This window comes from Phoca vitulina, unplaced genomic scaffold (assembly GCF_004348235.1).
Source record: "Phoca vitulina isolate PV1807 unplaced genomic scaffold, GSC_HSeal_1.0 scaffold44, whole genome shotgun sequence".
Lineage (NCBI taxonomy): Eukaryota > Metazoa > Chordata > Mammalia > Carnivora > Phocidae > Phoca > Phoca vitulina.
Genome location: NW_022589747.1, coordinates 13,242,107 through 13,260,973, shown reverse-complemented (window position 1 = coordinate 13,260,973; position 18,867 = coordinate 13,242,107). Strand labels below are relative to the sequence as shown.

At 40.6% G+C, this 18,867-nt stretch overlaps 1 protein-coding gene across 1 annotated transcript in view; it reads left to right on the top strand.

Moving 5' to 3' along the window:
- The first annotated feature begins 7,781 nt into the window (after window positions 1-7,781).
- RALA (RAS like proto-oncogene A) overlaps window positions 7,782-18,867 on the top strand; it is a 76,179-nt gene continuing 65,093 nt past the window's right edge. The window contains exon 1 of the mRNA XM_032430471.1: window positions 7,782-8,046. The gene's annotated coding sequence lies outside the window, so the exon portion shown is untranslated. The remainder of the gene's footprint in view (window positions 8,047-18,867) is intronic.

Here is an 18,867-nt window from a genome sequence, read left to right as displayed (position 1 = left end):
TGTACTGCAGTAATAGTAAGCAGGTAATAATGGCTCAGATTAGGAAAGTGGGAGTAGATATGGAGTGGAATGGATGACTTCGAGATATAGTAAGGAGGAAAGTTTAAAAGATTGTGGTGATAGAGTAGATGTTGAGGAAGAAGATGGGAAATGCAAAGTAAACATTTAGATTTCCAGTTTTGGGCATTTGGGTGGGTGATGGCATCGGTTCAATGTGGACATTCTGTGTTTGAGTTGGGTGCCTATGAAACACCCAAGATATCAAAGAGGGAACTGAATATATGGGTTTCAAGCTCAGGAATGAGTTGATGGCTAGAAGTCATCGACATATGGATAGTAAAACCATGGGCATGGATAAGATCATCCAAGAGAATGTGTAGACTACACTAGAGTGTTAAGATCCTTAGACTTCCTTGGAATGGCAATATTTAAGCAAAGACAGAAGGACCAAGGACAACGAGGAGTGGCCATAAAGGAAACAGTGAAGTGTGGTATTAGAGAAGCTAAGAGAACAGATTGTTTCAAAAAGAAAGGAACGCTCAACGAATTCAAATGCTGTTGAAACATTAAGTTAGAGATACCATGGGGCGCCTGGGTGGCTCAGTCGGTCAAGCATTCAACTCTTGATTTCGGCTCAGGTCGTGACCTCAGGTGGTGAGATCAAGCCCCGTGTCCGGCTCTGTGGTGGGAGTGGAGCCTGCTTAAGATTCTCTCTCTTCCTCTCCCTTTGCCCCTCACCCCCTCCAAAAATAAATAAATAAATAAATAAATAAGAGATACCGTATAATAGGGATGATATTGGTGACTTTATCAGAGTAGTTTCAAAGCAGTGTCGGGAATGAAAGCCTGGTTAAAAATGGTTAAGGAGTGACTTGGAGGTGAGGTAGGGGAGATAACAAGCACAGAAAATTCTCTGGAAAATTTTCTTTAGTGAAAGGAAGGAGAATCTGGGTAGAAGCTAGAGGGAGGGAGGATATGAGGGAGATACTATCCACAAATGAAATTACCAATGGCTAGGAACAAGTAGGGTGAGAGGTTGAATACACAACAAAGAGAACGACTGATGGAGCTAGGTCCTCCAGTAGACAGGAGGAGTTGAGATTCAGAAAAGACAGAATGATGGTCTTCTATTGTGGAAAGAACAAAGAAGGGATGGATATGGTTCAAAAGATGTGGGGTTGATTATAATAACTAACATTCACTATCATGTAATTTTTAATTCTTATAATAAACTATACAGTATAAGTATTTTTTAAAAGATTTTATCCATTCATCCATTTGAGAAAGAGAGTGAGCAGGAGCCGGGGAGGAGCAGAGGGAGAGTGACAAACAATCCCCGCTGAGCACGGAGCCCAACCATGCTCTCATGATCCTGAGATCATGACCTGAGCTGAATTCAAGAGTCGGGTGTTCAACCAACTGAGCCACTCAGGCGCCCCTGAGTATTTTTTAAGATTTTATTTTTAAGTAATCTCTACACACAACGTGGGGCTCAAACTCGCAACCCCAAGGTCAAGAGTCACATGCTGTATCAACTGAGCCAGCCAGGAACCCCCAGTATAAGTATTTTAAAAGGCAGAGAATAATAGAATTTGTTCAAGTGTCCTGCTTATTAATACCATTTTCTCTGACTTCCAAGACTCAAACCATCTAGGTTTATGAAGCCTAGCCAGACATTCCTTCTTTTGCAAGGTACCTGCTACAAAGTCTGAAACATAATAAGTATTCAATAAATGCTAATTTAATTCCCTTTTGTTGGCTGACTCTAGACTCCGGTAGTCAGCTGCTTCACCACTAATGGTATCTAATTCTCCCTTCTGGCTTCGCAGATCTGTACCTTCTGGTCTAATCCTCTCTACATACGAGGTCCCTCCTGACATTGAAAATACCTTCTGTTCTGGTCTATCCCCACCTCTGGAAAACGGAATAGTATAATTCACTTAATGAAGTATATTAAAGACTACATTCATATTCTGCATGAAGATGTGAAGGCATTCTGTGTATGTGTATGCCCCCTCACCCCCAAAGCACACAAAGGAATAGAGGAGCCCCTAGAAATTGCTGCTAGCTATGCGATAATTCCTCTGAAAAGTAATACAACTTATAAAATTGAACAAAAACTAATTTTCACAGTCTTTCACAGACTTTCTCACAATATATCAAAGAGTCCTTAGGGGCACCTGGGTGGCTCAGTGGTTAAGCGTCTGCCTTCGGCTCAGGTCACGATCTCAGGGTCCTGGGATCGAGTCCCGCATTTACTCCCTGCTCTGCGGGAAGCCTGCTTCTCCTTCTCCCTCTGCCCCTCCCTCTGCTTGTGCTCTCTGGCTCTATCTGTCAAATAGATAAATAAAATCTTAAAAAAAAAAAAAGCCCTTAAAAATATCAAATTGGGTTCTTCGTTTACTCGGGGTGAAAATGTACAATTGTATTTATAGTTAACAAGTATAAAAATTTGTTAAAGGTTGAAAGACTACAAAGAAACTTGTAGAGAAGTAGATAAATTAAATAGAACCAAGTTTACCTATTACCTCGTTCCAGGGAAATATTTCATTTGAAAGATCAATCCGAGCAGCTGATGGCTTCTAAACAATGAATACTTGATTACACAACAGTAAGAATCAATTTTGGAACTAGTTTAGTGATAGGAGGACAATGTAAAATATAGTACATCATCTCAGGTACCTTAACTATAACTGTATCTTAAAGAAAATGGTATGAAAATACTACACAGCTACAAGTCCAAAACTTTGATATATTATTTTTTTTACTTTTTAAAAAATATTTTATTTATTTGTTCGCTAGAGAGAGAGTGAGAGAGCACAAGCAGAGGGAGTGGCAGGCAGGGGGAGAAGCAGGCTCCCTGTTGAGCAGGCAGCCAGATGCGGGACTCGATCCCAGTCCTGGGATCATGACCTGAGCCGAAGGCAGACGCTTAACCGACTGAACCACCCAGGCGTCCCTCTAATAGGTATACTGTTAACATTTCTTTTAAGATGTCAGGAAAGATTAAAAGAAACAATATAGAAATACTTTCAGCTATACAAATTCAAAGCTTCCATGACAAAAAAAAAAAAAAAAAAAAAAAGACTGGGGATTCCACCATTATTTACATACATTTTTTCTACACAGAAAATGCCTATATCTAACACAATCTTACCAATTTTAACCCTGGGCAACGGGAGCACTATAATTAGACAACAGACTTATTATTTAACATGTTACTTGCCTCATGTCAGGTACGGTTCTAAGCACTCTACAGGTATAAACTCATTTAATACTTTTCTTAAAAAAGATTTTATTTATCCGACAGAGATAGAGAGCACAAGTAGGCAGAGTGGCAGGCAGAGGGAGAGGGAGAAGAAGACTCTCTGCTGAGCAGGGAGCCTGATACGGGGCTCGATCCCAGGACCCTGGGACCATGACCCGAGCCAAAGGCAGACGCTTCACCGACTGAGCCACCCAGGCGCCCCTAAACTCATTTAATCTTAAAACCATGTAACAGACGGGCACCTGGCTGGCTCCATTGGTGGAATATGCAGCTCTTATCTCGGAGTCGTGAGTTCAAGCTCTATGTTGGTTGTAGAGATACTTAAAAATAAAATCTTAAAAAAATAAAACAAAACCATGTAACACAATATGATAAAAAATACTTTAAAAAACTTGAAATTGCTACTTTTCTCTCCTACCCCATCATATGTATTCAGTAAAGGTGCAGTGAAAAGATCTTTAACTTGGACTTGTAAGATTTGAGTTTGTTTCTGGGTCTATTTACAGTTCTGGGTGACCTTGGATAAGTTAATGAAACCAGAGCTTCCCAAACCTGACTGATGATCAGAATTCGAAGGAGGGTGTTATATGTGCGCGTGCGCACACACACACACACACACACACACACACACACACATGCACACGCCTGTTTTGGAGGTGATTATATATATGGATTTTTCTTTTTCTTATTCAACTGATCATCACAATATACTTTTTATTTTCATCCCTAAAATACTTCGAGTATTTATGCCTGACATCATGGATACAAAGATGAATAAAACAAAGTTTTTGCTGAAGACACAGCCATAAACATAAGAATAGCAGCTTAAGTTTTAAAAATTTAAGTCTGGCTGAATTTTAGATTCTGCAGGCAATCACAAGCCAAAAATGTCCGTATTATAAATATGTTCTGGCCTGTCATATCAAGCTGGTAACCACCAAGTACTACAGGGAACAGTGCATTTGAGAATCTCAAAAGTTTGACTTTGACTCTGCTATTTGACAATTTGTAGCAAGTCTTTAAGCCCTCTGGTCCTCTTTTTTTGAACAATGTGTGCCTCACAAAATTGTGAAAACAAAATGAAGTAATATAAATGTTAAGGAACCATGAGTATTATAGACAGGAACATATATTTTGAGTTGCTTTTCCATCAATAGTGACAAATTGTCTATAACCACTGCTTTTTTATCTGGCCAATACACCCAAAGAGGCTTTTGTTGTTAACAGTTGTTAGTATATGTGTAATGTACATTCATATAATATTTTTATAAATTGGTATATAGTAAGTATGTATATAAAAATATGCACATTATATAGTCATGGATGTTTAAATGTGTTTATGCATATACCTTTCAAAATAGAAATACTGAAGCCACGAATCTAATGGGCAAAATTTCATCTACTGTAGGGTAGACATTGGATAAAACCTCACAGGCCTACGTATTTGATTTTGTATTTCTGATTAAGCAATGATGGGAATGACAGAAGACTCACAGGAATGCTTCATGTTTCAGATAAACATGTAATTGCAGGTAAAATTCTTATTATTCTATAGGGACGTGAATAATGCTTTCATAGAAAATTCCAGTAAACTAATTGCAGTAAACTAATCACTAATTCTAAAACAAGATTCTGACAAAAGCATACCTACCTATACATCCCCCCCAAACATAGATTAGCTATAACAGCAGTGAACATAAGAATTGTAGTTACTAAAAATTTCTTTTACTTTTACTCATACTATATTTAATATTTACGGTTTGATCATAAATAATAAAAATTAAACTCACAAGAAGAAATCTAAGCTTATCTTTTTTTTTGTAATCTAAGCCTATTTTAAAAATAGAATCCTTCATGTTCTTTGAGTCACCGAGGCAGCTAATTTAGGAACGCTCATGAGTTCTACTGGATATTAGTGCTAATTATTAATGATATGTAGTTACAATTATACCCTTTCATCCAAGTACCTCAAAGAGCTTTTAAAGCATTAATGTGTTATTTCTTATAATATCTCTGAGAGGCAGGCCAGTAGAGGGTTATTATTTCTATTTTACAAAGAAACTAGGGCATGGAGAGGTTCAGTGACTGTGCTAGGATCATATGGTGAACAAAGAACAAAAAAGGGCCTCGAGATCATTGTTCTCATTTCCAGTTCGGTATGGTATCCATTAAAGGGTTGTTTAATACACCTACATGTATTTCTACTCTAGGAAAACTGAGAATAATATATTTGAATAATCTATGAACTAAAGGTGAGAGTTCCTTAGTTTTAATGTTCAAAAATGCTGAATAAAAACTAATAATTACTCTTTGGTTTGCCACTGTAGCTCTTATTTACAGGGCTTTTGTTATTTGTAGCTTTCTGAAGTCTCTGCTCAAATTGATCCATTCTATTTCTGACTGCTTTCAGCTAGGTTAGTGTGGCTATCAACAACTAAGAAGCAGCTGAGACAGGCTGACTAATGAACTTGAGGTTGTCTGTCATTGTGTTCTCATTGCTCACTCTTCTTGAAGTCATCCTCCTCGTTTTCCATTCAACAGATATCTGTGTAGCCTACCATCCTCAATCCTTTGTGGCTGCTTTAAAGAAGTTGTTTATTGTCAATGATTAAACCTAAAAATTTTTTAAATTAACAATGACATTTCATCTTCTGAGTTTATGATTATATCCTAGTTAATCATTGTCATACCTGGTTTTTTGTAAGCCTGACCTTTCTGGTCCTTAACAGGAACATTAAACATTTGAATATTACCATGTCGTTGGGCATAGGTATCACCACGTGGGGATTTTCAAAATGTAGTATTTCAGCAGTTTTCCCAAAAAAAGGGAGAAGTGGTTCTGAAACTGTGCTCAATGAAGTGAGACTGCAGTGGGCTTGGATGTAGTGATACAAGCCTGTGGTTTCTAACTTTAGCCCAGAATTTCCCCAGAGCTCTAGACCCATGCAGCAACTGCCATTAGACAGCACCACTGGTACTTCAAGCCGGCCAGGTCCAAAATGGCACTTGATTTCCACATCCCCTCCCCTATCCCATCCCAGCCATTCCCTATCTCATTTCGTAAATTACACCTTTACCCTCCCCCAAAAGCAAAACAAGGCATTATGTTGCTACTTCCATTTGCTTACCCAGAATCTGCCCCCAGCAATTACAGTCAGTTTATTTGGCATCCTGATATTTTAGGAATCCATCTTCTTTGGGTCCTCACTGACACTCTCCTAATGGTCCTTATCCTGTCTCTTGATTTCACGGCCCCTTGTCTACAAGCCCTCTTACCCTTCTCCTCCCCTCAACTAATGTCCTCTACTAACAGCCTAAGCTGTAAAACTGTCCAGGGTCATTCCTCTACCCATTGCTTCACCAAGGAGTGAAAGTTCACAATTTGGTTCCTATCTGCTTCTCCAGATTCATCTTTTTCAGCAACTCAGACTTGAACTTTTAAGTCCTGTCATTACTACCCAGACTTCTAAACACATATTATTTGTCCCTGCGCTGCATGTCCTTTTGTTAGAATCTGGATTTACCATCCCACCCCTTATTTTTGTGTTGGAAAATCCCTTATCTTGAAAATCTTAACGCAGTTACGAGTCATCCATTCTTTCCTCTGAATACCTCGATATACCATACTTCCAATCATAATTATTTGCTTTCATGTCTGCCCATTAGACTGGGTATTCCTCGAACGAGTTGTGCAAAGCAGGGAGTTGGTACTCAATGGTGGCAGGAGATAAGGGGATAAATATATGTCAATAGATAAGTCTGTAAGTGCTAACGGATGTTAGGCAAACGATCTATTTCCAATCTGTGGAAGGATTCAAATAAAGCAACCGATTTAGTGGAACTACTTGAAACTTAAGCTACCAAATCACAAGATGGGGGCGCCGTTTGATCTCAGCGCCGCACCAGACACCAGACCTGCGGTGTCCGGGGGGCTCGAACCCCCTGAGTAAAGGACCACAGACCATCCTCCGGGCCGAGCTCTCCAGGGATCAGCAGTTAGACAGGAGGCCCAGGGCAGCTACCGAAACCCTCCAGCCAGGGCAGGCAACTGACCAAACCATCTCCAAGGATTCGGCCCGCAACGAGCCACGTCGCCAGTTCCACTCTGGAAAACCCCGGCCACGGCACAGAGCGGCCTCCACCCTTGGACAACCAAGGAGAAGCGGCTGCCCCCCCGGAAGCAAGATGGCGGCCTCCGCTTTCCCCTCCTTCCCCGAAAACCCCCCTCCTGGTCCCCAGAAGAGAGACAAGGACGTCGCGGCGCCGACGCCGAGATCCGGGAACCTCCGCGAGGCCTGCGGCAGCTCCCGAGCCCCCGGGAGGCGACTCCACCTCTCCGCGCGCGGGGAGCCGGGGGTGGGGCGGTCCAAAGGGCAGCGCAGCCAGCTGTCGGCACGCAGCGGGTAGACGCCGGCAAGCCCGCGCCCTCCTGGCCATTGTTCTCCAGCCCCGGCCCTCAGCACCCTCCTCTCCGCCCACGGACAGGAAGTCGCTCCCCAGCCGGCCCCGCCCCGCTCCCCCAGCGCCCCGGAAGTGATCTGCGGCGGCTGCTGCAGAGCGGCCAGGAGGAGGGTGGATCTCCGGAGAGCGGAGCGCCCCGAGTCCTCCTCCTCCTCCTCCTCCTGCCGCCCAGGCTCCGCCGCCGCCCGTCGGACTCGTCCTTCTGCCGCTCGCGGCGGGGAGCCTCCCAGACGACAAGGGCCAAGCTCTCTCCGGCCGAAGCCAGCTCAGCCGCGGCTTCCGGAGCCCGCGGGGCGGCGGACCGGCTTGCGGTGCAGGTGAGCAATGCCTGCCCGGGCCGCCCCGGGAGGGGTTGGGGCCGCCGGGGCGGTGGCGGCGGCGGGGGTGTGTCCGGGCGGCGGCGGGCCGAGGCCCAGGCTCAGGGCCCGGACGCCGAGATTGCACATCCCGCGTTCTACCCGGGAGCGAGCTGCGGGACGAGCCCGGGCTGGAATCCGGGGCGCGGTGTTCGCTGCTGTGCGGGCGAGCGCACCGCCGAGAGCCGGCGGCTGCGGCGCGGTCCTCCGAGCCGAGCACCTCCTTGAGTTGGCCTCGTCGGAAGGTCACCCTGCATCTCTGGCCCGCCGCGCCGAGGTCCCCGCCTGGGCGGTGCCCGCGACCTGGGGGGACCCGTCGCCACCGCCGCAGTCCCCGCGCTTCCCTCCGCCCCTCTCCCCTCCTTCCCTTTCTTTCACTCCTCGCCTGTACTAGAGCAGTTGCTTTTTAAGCATCTTCGCCAGGGTTTTGTGCCAGTTAAAGGAATGGCTTTTTCAGACTGAAGTCATTAGATGCTCTGCATTGAACTGCACAGGTTTACCCATATTAGAGTAATCTAGCCTCTAAAGCGAGGAAGAGAATATAGATTATTTTTGAGTAGCGGGTAATTCCTGTGATTTGTTCCTTATGGTTTCTCGGAGTGGAAGATGTGATTTGTATGCTTTAGCCTGGGTATATGTGTGTAAGTGGGCAGGGATGACCGCACAGAGAGGTGGCAGTGTTGTTTCAAGGTTTAAGGAGAATTAGGGAGTTAACTGGCCTTTGCTTGGGAAACCTGAATGTCCAGACTTGTGAGAGCTTATCCAAGTGTCTTTGGGGTTGTGTGAAAACTCCAGTGCCACGCCCTACGTGTCACGCTGAAAAGGACCCAATTTACAAATTGTGTTTGGTGTGTGTTGGGGGCAGGGGGAGTGGGGAGGCCTTTATAAAACATGTGTCATAAGTTAATTTTTGTCCTGAAAGTACATTACAACTTTAATCATGTTCCCAAACTCGGATAACAAAATTTGTTAGTAAACTCGCAGTAGAAGGCCTTTTCTTTAGCTTATTAATATATTTAAATGTATCTTACTAGTTTGTGTTTCTGTGCCTGTTAATACAATATTATTATAAAATGACTCTTGTGACTCTTCAGACATTATTTTTAGACTTTGAATTTTTTCAGGGCAGGAACCATGTCTTATGCATTCCTGTGTTCACAAGTGATGACTGGAACATAGAAGTTATTCCCATATTTCTTCACTGAATGAATGAATGTGTAGGCAATCCCACAGTTGCCTCAGGAGTCATTTATTTTGTTGGCTTTTTGTTTTGTGTTCCAGTTTCTTGGCACATACAGACTTTGCGTTGTCTTAATGTTTTTTAGAGTGGTGAAAGGACAATCCAAGAAGAATCCTTTGCTGTTCTTCCAAAACTATCCTCCCCTGAAAGGTTGAAATTATATTTGGGGTATTGTGATTGGACATTGTAATAACTTGTATTCCAGTCTTCAGTACTTACTACTTAAACATGTTTAGCCAGGGTTATTAAGAGATTTCCTAGTGATAGTAAGTTTATGTTTGGGGTTGATAACCGTACCATATCCTAATAAAAAAGAGGAAATTGGGAGTTACCACTGTTTGGAAAACCTGATACATCACAGAATTGCTTATAGTGGCTTATTTCTCCCATGGGTACATGAAACCCTCTGACATCCTGATATGACCTTGGCATGATTTACCAGTAGCCACTTTCACATTTCTTTGCAGAGATCAGATGTTCTTCAGTGTGTCTGCTGAATGTGCAGTCATCTGTATCACTTATTTTAAAGTAGTTTCATACAACCCTTTCTTTGCAGGGCTTTCAGGGGAAAAAAGGGCTAATTATAGGGAAGAAACTTGTGTACCATTTGTGTGGGGGAATAATTTTTGTCTATAGATGGTTAGTGCTGATATCTTCTTTCCTCTCCAGATGTCTTGTGTGGTGCTGCACTGGTTTTCCAAGCTCAGCTTCTGCAGGATATAAATGAATGTACCAGAATCACTTCTTGTATATGTGTGTATCACTGTTACACATACTTGTAACCCTTATAGATGGGTGACAAGGACAGTCATTTTTGAAATAGTATGTATTTTTAATGAGGAAAAGAATTATGATTTGGAAGTAGTAGGGAGACGGTTTATGGTTTTTATTGTTTTATAAAATGTTTTAACTCTTAGACACTAAGGAGAGAGAAGCTTGCAGTTTCTTATCTCAGCAAAATCACCACTGTACAGAGGTCAGATCTCTCTTTTTAATTCAGCAACCCTCTTGGTAATAACAGTCTGTATACATTGATTGCCTGCCAAGCACTGTGATAAGAGCTTTAGTTATATTATTTTTAATTTCCACAGTACCTCTGTAGGATAGGTAGTTTTTCCATACTTTACTAAGGTTAAGTGAAGCTATTGGCTGGAGGGTAATAGCTAGTATTTAGGAGAGTCTGGATTTGAAAGTAACGATTTCTGGGAGCATCGCATATTGCAATTAATCCTAAAAGGCTGAGGAAAAACAAGTTTCTGATTGAGCTGAACTTCAGGAAATGAATCTAATGATCTCAGCACTCTTGGCCATCAGGTGGGCCCTGGGGTTACCACTGTTTATCTCCAGCGTGCCTACAAATGCGGTGTTACCATCCACTGTGTGTGCCATGATGAAGTGGTTGGTATTGTTCAGAGAGGGGTCCTGAAGGAGGAGAGTGTTAGGAACTCAACAGTGGTGTTGATTACTGCTTTTCACCTCTGAAGTACCTGAATAATCCCTACTGGAGGGGACTATGGAAAACCTATTTTGTAGTGACCTTTCCTGAAATCTTGTTTTTTAGTTCTTTCACTAAAGGAGGTAGCGGGGGGAATGTTGGGGGTGGGGGGAAGAGGCAGAATTGGGAAGAATGTAAAAGAAGCAGAGGTATCCTGGGTCTGTTTTTACCATTTCAGACCATGTATCATTTTCACTTTGGGTTTAATATAGAGGTTTAAAGGTGGCAGAGTTCTTGTAAGGGTCTAATTGCTATTCAGTGCTGGTCGAACTCTCTTTACTCTTCTCAAGACTGTGCAGTTGTTTTTTTTTTAATGCACTTTTAATGGGCTTAATTTGAAGGATGTGTTCATCTCTTGGTTAAAAAAAAAAAAAGTATATAGCTCTAACTAAACAATGGCTCATTCCCCAGCCCCCATTAGGAACAGTTATTCTTTGTTTTTCTAAGACACCTTTCTTACTACCTTATTACACTCAAAAGGATTTGGTTACAATATAGAAAAAATGAAATTAAAGCTCTATGAGTTTTAAGAGTCATGTGAGTAAATTTTAGAAGAGAATTTGAATCTTTGATGTAATTCCTCAACATCAAGAGGGTAGTCTGTACAAGCCAAAAACAGTGAGCTTACATGAAATATTAGGATACTATTCTTCAAGCCCGTCACAGTTAGAATTCTCTTTTAGATGCAATAGACCTAACGCTTGACACACATAATCTTTTTGAAGTCTGGGATCCAATTGGGTTGCTGAATTCACTTATTGAAACTAAGTATCAGGGTTTGACAATGTCATGTTGGAGAATGAAACATAGCAAGATTATGAAATGACTTCTACTCCCAGATGCATCATGAAGGGCAGGCAGAGATCCCCAGTTTCCACAAAGATCATGATTGTAGTCATCTAAGCCACAGGATCCCTGCTTTCTAATGCAGTTGAGTAGCTAGCATAGTAACTCATTGAAAATGGAGGTTGCCCACTACGGATTGCAAATGCTTTAGTTCATCTGCCCCTCTTACATCTATTCTGGATTACTGCAGCAGCCTGTTAGCCTTTTGTTGCCCACCCCACCTGGATCTGTTCTCCACACTTGGTTAGAGCAGTCATGACACTCCCCTGCTTAAAGCCATTTTGCTGCTCCTTCTTGCCCATTAATAAAATCCAAACTCCTTTAATCCTTAATCTCATATACAAAACTTTCAAGACCTGCTCCTTCTAGCCTCATCTCTTCCCCTCCAGGATATTCTGTTTCAGCAGTACCAAGCTTCTAGAATGCTAGCCTTTTCTTAGTGCCCCATTTCCTCCTCTTGTCGTTGTAGCCATTCCTCCTTACCCCAGTCCACTATATGCCTGCTTGTCTTCCAGCACTCAGTGTAGGTTGTACCTCTCCAAAACTGTATCTTGATTAGATTCTTTCTCTTGATCTCATCCCTCAAAAACAAGAAGCCAAAAAACCAACAAATAAAAACTTTAACAACTTTCAATACTGGGCTAGCTGCTCTTTTTTGGGCTGCCATAAAATCCAGCATAGCACTTTTACCACTATGGGCAGTGCCTTCATTAGTCTATTATAAACTTTGTTGACCACAATCCATAGTAACTACACACATAACTCATAACTACACGCATAAATACACTCTTAAAAGCCTTCATAGGCCTTTACCAGAAGTTCCCAAACTTTTTTAGTTCATGACATCCTTATCATATCAATAACTTTTTCACAGCATCCCTAGATCAAAAGAAACACCTAACGGTTTAATTTATTAAATAAGCCCAACCAACTTACTAAGTATTTAAGTCCTAAAAATTTAGTAGCTGTTTGGAAAAGAAATACACATGAATTAAATAATTTTATTTCTTAACTGCATAGTACTCCATGGTTTATTCAACCAGTCTCCTGTACTTGGACACTTAAGTCATTTCCAGTATTTTTCAATTACAAATGACATTATAATGAAAATCTTTACGTACATGTGTCTTTGTATCGTTGGAAGTAAATATTCAGGGTAAATGCATATATAAGATTTGTTAGGTATTGCCAAATTCCTCTCCTTAATGGAGCTGTACTATTTTGAATACCTACCAGCAGTGTGTAAGAGTGCCACGGCCTCACCGACGGAGTATATTGCCAAGCTTTTGCATTTCTGCCAATCTAAGAGGTGAGAAATGGTATCTCAGTATAGTTTTAATTTGTGAATTGAACATTTTTTTGTATACTAAAGGGCCATTTTTTACATTTAAAAAAATAATTGTTCACGTTATTTGCCCACTTTTTATTTTTATTTTATTTTTTTAAAGATTTTTTATTTATTTAAAAAAAAATTTTTTTTTTTAAGATTTTATTTATTTGCGAGAGAGAATGAGAGACAGAGAGCATGAGAGGGAGGAGGGTCAGAGGGAGAAGCAGACTCCCTGCCGAGCAGGAAGCCCGATGTGGGACTCGATCCCGGGACTCCAGGGTCATGACCTGAGCCGAAGGCAGTCGCTTAACCAACTGAGCCACCCAGGTGCCCCTTTATTTATTTATTTGACAGAGAGAGGCGCAGCGAGAAGGGAACACTAGCAGGGGGAGTGGGAGAGAGAGAAGCAGCTTCCTGCAGAGTAGGGAGCCCGATGCAGGGCTCGATCCCAGGACCCTGGGATCCTGACCTGAGCTGAAGGCAGACGCTTAACGACTGAGCCACCTAGGTGCCCCCTATTTTATTTTTTAAAGATTTTATTTATTTATTTGAGAGAGAGAGAACACACAAGCAGGAGGGCGGCAGAGGGAGAGGGAGAACTGAGCAGGGAAGCCCGACGGCTGGATCTCAGGACCCTGGGATCATGACCTGAGCTGAAGGCAGATGCCCAACCAACTGAGCCACCCAGGCGCCCCATCAAATATATTAATCTTAAATTTATTACATCTGGATTTTTAGTTATCAATAGAGAGTCTTTCTTTATCCCCCAGTTATAGAGGAATTTACCCATGCTTTCTAATACTCAGTATAGTTTCATTTTCCACATTTAGTTTTCTGATCCATTTGGAGTATATTTCTGTATATGGTGTGAGGAATGGATATAATGTTATCATTTTCTGCATGACTGTCCAGTTGTCCCAATGCCATTTATTTTTAAAAAATCTTTGCTCCCTTTATCACATACTGGATTTCTATATGTAGTTGGGTGTATTTTATTCTGTTGGATTGTCTGACCGTTCATGCACCAGTGCTACACTGTTTTAGTCATAGAGGCATTGTATATGATTTTATACCATGTAGGACTAGTCCCCATTATAGCTCGTCCTCTTCATTGTTGTCCCTGCTTTTCTTGCATGTTTTATTTTTCCATGTGAACTTCAGCATCAGTTTATCTAAGTCCATTCATTAAAAAGCTTATTGCTATTTTTTATGGAGATTGCATTAAACTTATGATTTAACTTAGAACTAATTTCTTGATGGTGTGGAGACATCTTAACCTAGAACAAGCAATGTTTTTTCATTTTCTTAAATCTACTTTTATGTCTTTGGGGAATGGTTTATGGTTTTCTTCATACAGGTTTTGAACATTTCTTGTTAAGTTTATTCCTAAGCATTTTATCTTTGTTGCTGTTGTTGTTGCTATTATAAATAGAATTTTCTTATACATTATATCTTCTAACTGGTTATTACTCATGTATGTGAATATTGCAGATTTTTGCATGTTTTCCTGCTACCTTGCTAAACTCATATTGTTTGAGTTACTTTTATCATTGCTTCTTTTAGGCTCAGATACTATTATATCACCTGCAGAGATTTCACTCCTTTCTTTTCCAGTGGTTATGCCTCTAATTGTTTATCCTGTCTAATTGCATTGATTAATATCTCCAGGACAGTTACTGCAGTTTAACAGTGTCTTTAATAAGAGGTGCTGATTGCTTCATTATTTTTTCTGTGGATATACAAAGATATACATTGCACTAAATATTAACTTGGATATGGAAGTGCCTTTCAAAGACTGCAGTCCTTCACTGTCTCTATAATTATAAATGGAGAGGCAGAAAAGATGGATTTTCTTAGCGGGCAAAGTACAAAGATAAGCAAGGTAAGGACTGATCTGTAGTTTCCCAGCTCACGCAACCAGTCCTAAGTTTGTTTGTTCTTACCTTGCCACACAGTTTTGTCGAACTTCATCGTAATCTTCCCTCAGCCAGTCATGGATGCCACAGGGTGACCTCCTTTTCTCCTCTGGGCTGAAGCTGCCATGTGTCTCTGATGATCTAAGGGTGCCCTTCCAGGCTTTTGCAGTCTCAAGTGGTTTCTTTGCATTGCAGACAGACAAATTAGGCTTACCTTGTGTTGATGTGGTTATGGCTTGGGTTCTTGGGGCTACAGGTCATGTGGTGAGGCAGGTTTGTAATTAGATGAGTTTATCCATGGGGGTGACCTAAAGTACACAGATATGGGGTGGTTCCAGACAAGTTTGTAGGGCCTGGATCATCTGTTCTTTCTCCAAAATTCATTTTCAAAGACTTAGTCCTCTAGCTGGAAGCGATATGCTTGTGTGGAAGCAAGTGTTGGGCCTCTAGCACACATTCCATCCACATGTCAATTACGGATACACACCAGTGCTGTCTCCCAAGTTCTAGAGGTGCTTTCATTTCACTGCCATCTAATTCACCCACAGAGTTTAAATAGCATATTTTCTGTAGATTCTTATAATTTCACAATTATCTAGGTCCATTTGTGAACTCCCAATCCACATCCTGTTGTCTTTTCATTCTAAGTATTTCCTTTCCCAGGAGTGCTGGATGGTAGGATATTTATTAATTTCTTGCCCCTTATGCTGAGGAGCTCCTCCCCAGAAGTCCCTACAAGTCTTATTCCATGGCCTGTTGTCCATCTTCACTGTCCGAGGAGCACTGGTAGGTAGAGTGTTTAATAATCTCTTCTTGTCCTTAGGTTGAAGAGCTCTCACTCACCAGGTGAGTGGTCCATTTGTCCATCTCCACTTTTCCTGGGACCCATGTTGCCTTTTTCTCTCTGGGTCATGTTGCTATTTTTTTTTTTTTTCCTTACTTCACCTACCCCTACCTTTTAAGGCTGAGGACAGTCTGTCTCCCCTCATCCTTCTGCCTAAGACATTTTGACTGTGACAGAAAATCCCCATTCCCTGAGGTCTTCGGTTGCCCTGGTCTTAATGCTTGGATTATTGGTAACTTTACCACTACCCTGCTGGTCTCCAGGGTCTCCCTACTTCTGTGTCTGCATGCTACAACTAAGATAATTCTCTGTGTCTGTTACTTCATTTATTCTTATTTGCTGCTTGTGGGTTTTAGTAGCTTTCTTGACCCCTTAGAATAAATAAAACTTGATCATTTGCTCTGCTTATTATCTCTTCTTATTCTTTGCTTTGGCTCAGATCATAAAACTCATTCTTGTCGTTATATTTTGTTTTGTTTTTTGAAGTTTATTTGGGTACAACTGTTTAAGCTCTTTGTACAGTAACTGGTCATTCATATTTTTTATTCTGTGAATTGTTTTTATGTCATTTGCTTATCTTGGGGGAGTGGAGGGGCTGGATTTAAAAAAAAAGCAGATTTATTGAGATGTAATTCACATACCATAAAATTTACTCTTTTAAAGTATAATTCAGTGGTTTTTAGTATAGTCATGGAATTGTGCAACCATCACCACTGTCTGATTTAAGAACATTTTCATGACCCCAAAAAGGAACCCCATGCTTATTAGCTATCACTCCTGATTCCCTCCAGCCCCAGCACCAGAGAACTATTAATCCACTTACCATCTGTACAGATTTTCACATTCTGGACATTTCTCCATTCTGTAAATGGAATCATACAATATGTGGTCTTTTCTGTTTGGCTTCTTTCACTCAGCATGTTTTCAGTGTTCATCCAGGTTGTATCATGTATCAGTACTTCATTCCTTTTTATGGCTGAATAATGTTCCATTGAATAGATATAGCACATTTTGTTTATCTGTTTATCAGTTGAGGGACAGATTTGGGTATTTCCACTTTTTGGCTTATATTGGATAATGCTGCCATGAACATTGGTGTACATGTTTTTGCATGGATGTGTGTTTTCATTTTTCCTGGGTGTGTGTGTATGTATATATATATATATATATAGGAACAGAATTACTCAGTCATGTGATAAGTCCATATTTAACATTTTGAGAAACAGCCAAACTGTTTTCTAAAGCACCTGCACTGTTTTACATGCCCACTATCTGTGTATGAGGCTTCCCAGTTTCTCTACATCCTTACCAACATTTGTTATAGTCCATCTTTTTAATTACAGCCATCCAGTGAGTGTGATTATCTTCTTTCATCTGCTAGAATACTTTGTCTCAGATGCCCTGTGTATGTGAAGTAATGACATCTTAGCATATCACATCTTTTTCTTCTTAGATATTTTACTTTGAGGCCCAATTCCAAGAATGTTTTCTTTATTGTAAAAACTATAAACGTGGCTTTTTGTTTGAACTTCCAGGTGAACTTTGCTTTTGATTCATAACAAGATTTCTGTTTTACATTAGTGTGTCTGATGAGTTTTAAGCTGTTACAACTTTAAATTGTTAAAAGCACACTGTTAAAAATTGTGGCTTAACAAGTAGAAAGACAAAATGCCGAAGATAGAGGGTGAGGGGGAATCATTCATAATGAACACCAACAGTGTTTTGGAGATTTGTTGGTGCAGTGTTGACTACAAAATTGAGGAACACCAGTTATACACAAGAGCAGCCAAAAATGATGCTAGGTTTGATCCTATGTTTGTATACCTGTTCTTACCAGGAAGGTACAAAGTGTAAGTGACTAAATTTTTTAAAATTGAAACTTAGCACTCTTGTGTACATGATCTCATTTGATCTTTATATCAGCCAAGAGTTATAGGTGGGATGGGTGCTCTTTGGGATGGGAAAATTTATTGACCTTCATTCAACAGTGTTTTCTTGGATATCCCTATAACTTAAATATTTCCACACCAACTAATAACTGTGTTGCTTTGTCTTCAATGATTCTTTCAAAAAATTATTGTTAGTATTAGCATGTTCATAAAGCTCTAACTCGCTAAGTCTTTGCATAATTATTTTATACTTTTAGTTTCCATTTGTTCCCTGTTATTATCTGTATGTTAATAAAGAGATGACAGTCTCTGTATCTCAACTACATCCCTCTTTCTGAAATGCATAGAGAACTGCATTGGTGATTCTTTTACAGTTGGTTACATTTTAAAATGAGAGTGCTCTTCCCACCTCCCCAACTTTGTATTTTGAAATATTCCAAACTTATAAAAAAGTTAAAGGAGTATTATATTGAATGCCTGTATTTCCCAATCACCAATTACCAATTATTATTTTGCCCCATTTGCTTTATCTTTCTAAGTATAGATGCCTTTATTTTTCTCTACTATTTGAAAGAAGGCTGGAGACCTCATGAAACTTCACCTCTATATACTTCATCTTGCATCTTCTGAGAATAAAGGCATTCTCCTATATAACCTTAATGCTCTTGTAACACACAAGGAAATTAGTAGTAATTCCATAACATCATCCAGATTCAGATTTCCTTCCCTAGTTGCCACCCAGTGTCTTTAATAGCTGTTTTTCCTCTGATCCAGGGTCTGATCAAGTTTCATGATTTCTGTTTGCTCATTATGTCTTCTTTAGTCTCTTATTCCATCTTTTCTAATTAACTTTTTTGAGGTATAATTTACATATCATAAAATTCACTCGTTTAAGTTTACAGTCATTTTTGGTAATTGATTGTGTAAACATCACCATAATCCAGTTTTAAAACATTTTTATCACTTCAATAAAATCCCTTTGCCCATTTGTAGTTAATAATCCCCATTCCCACCTCCAGCCCCAGGCAGTCATTAACTTACATTCTATCTCCACAGATTTGCCTTTTCTGGGCATTACTATAAATGGAATCATTCCATATGTCGTCTTTGGGTTGTTGTTTTTTTTCTTTTTTTCTTTTTTTCTGGTTCATCATGTTGTGGCTTGTGTCCATAATTCTTTTTATTGGTGAATAGTAAGTATGTATTCCATTTTATGATATGC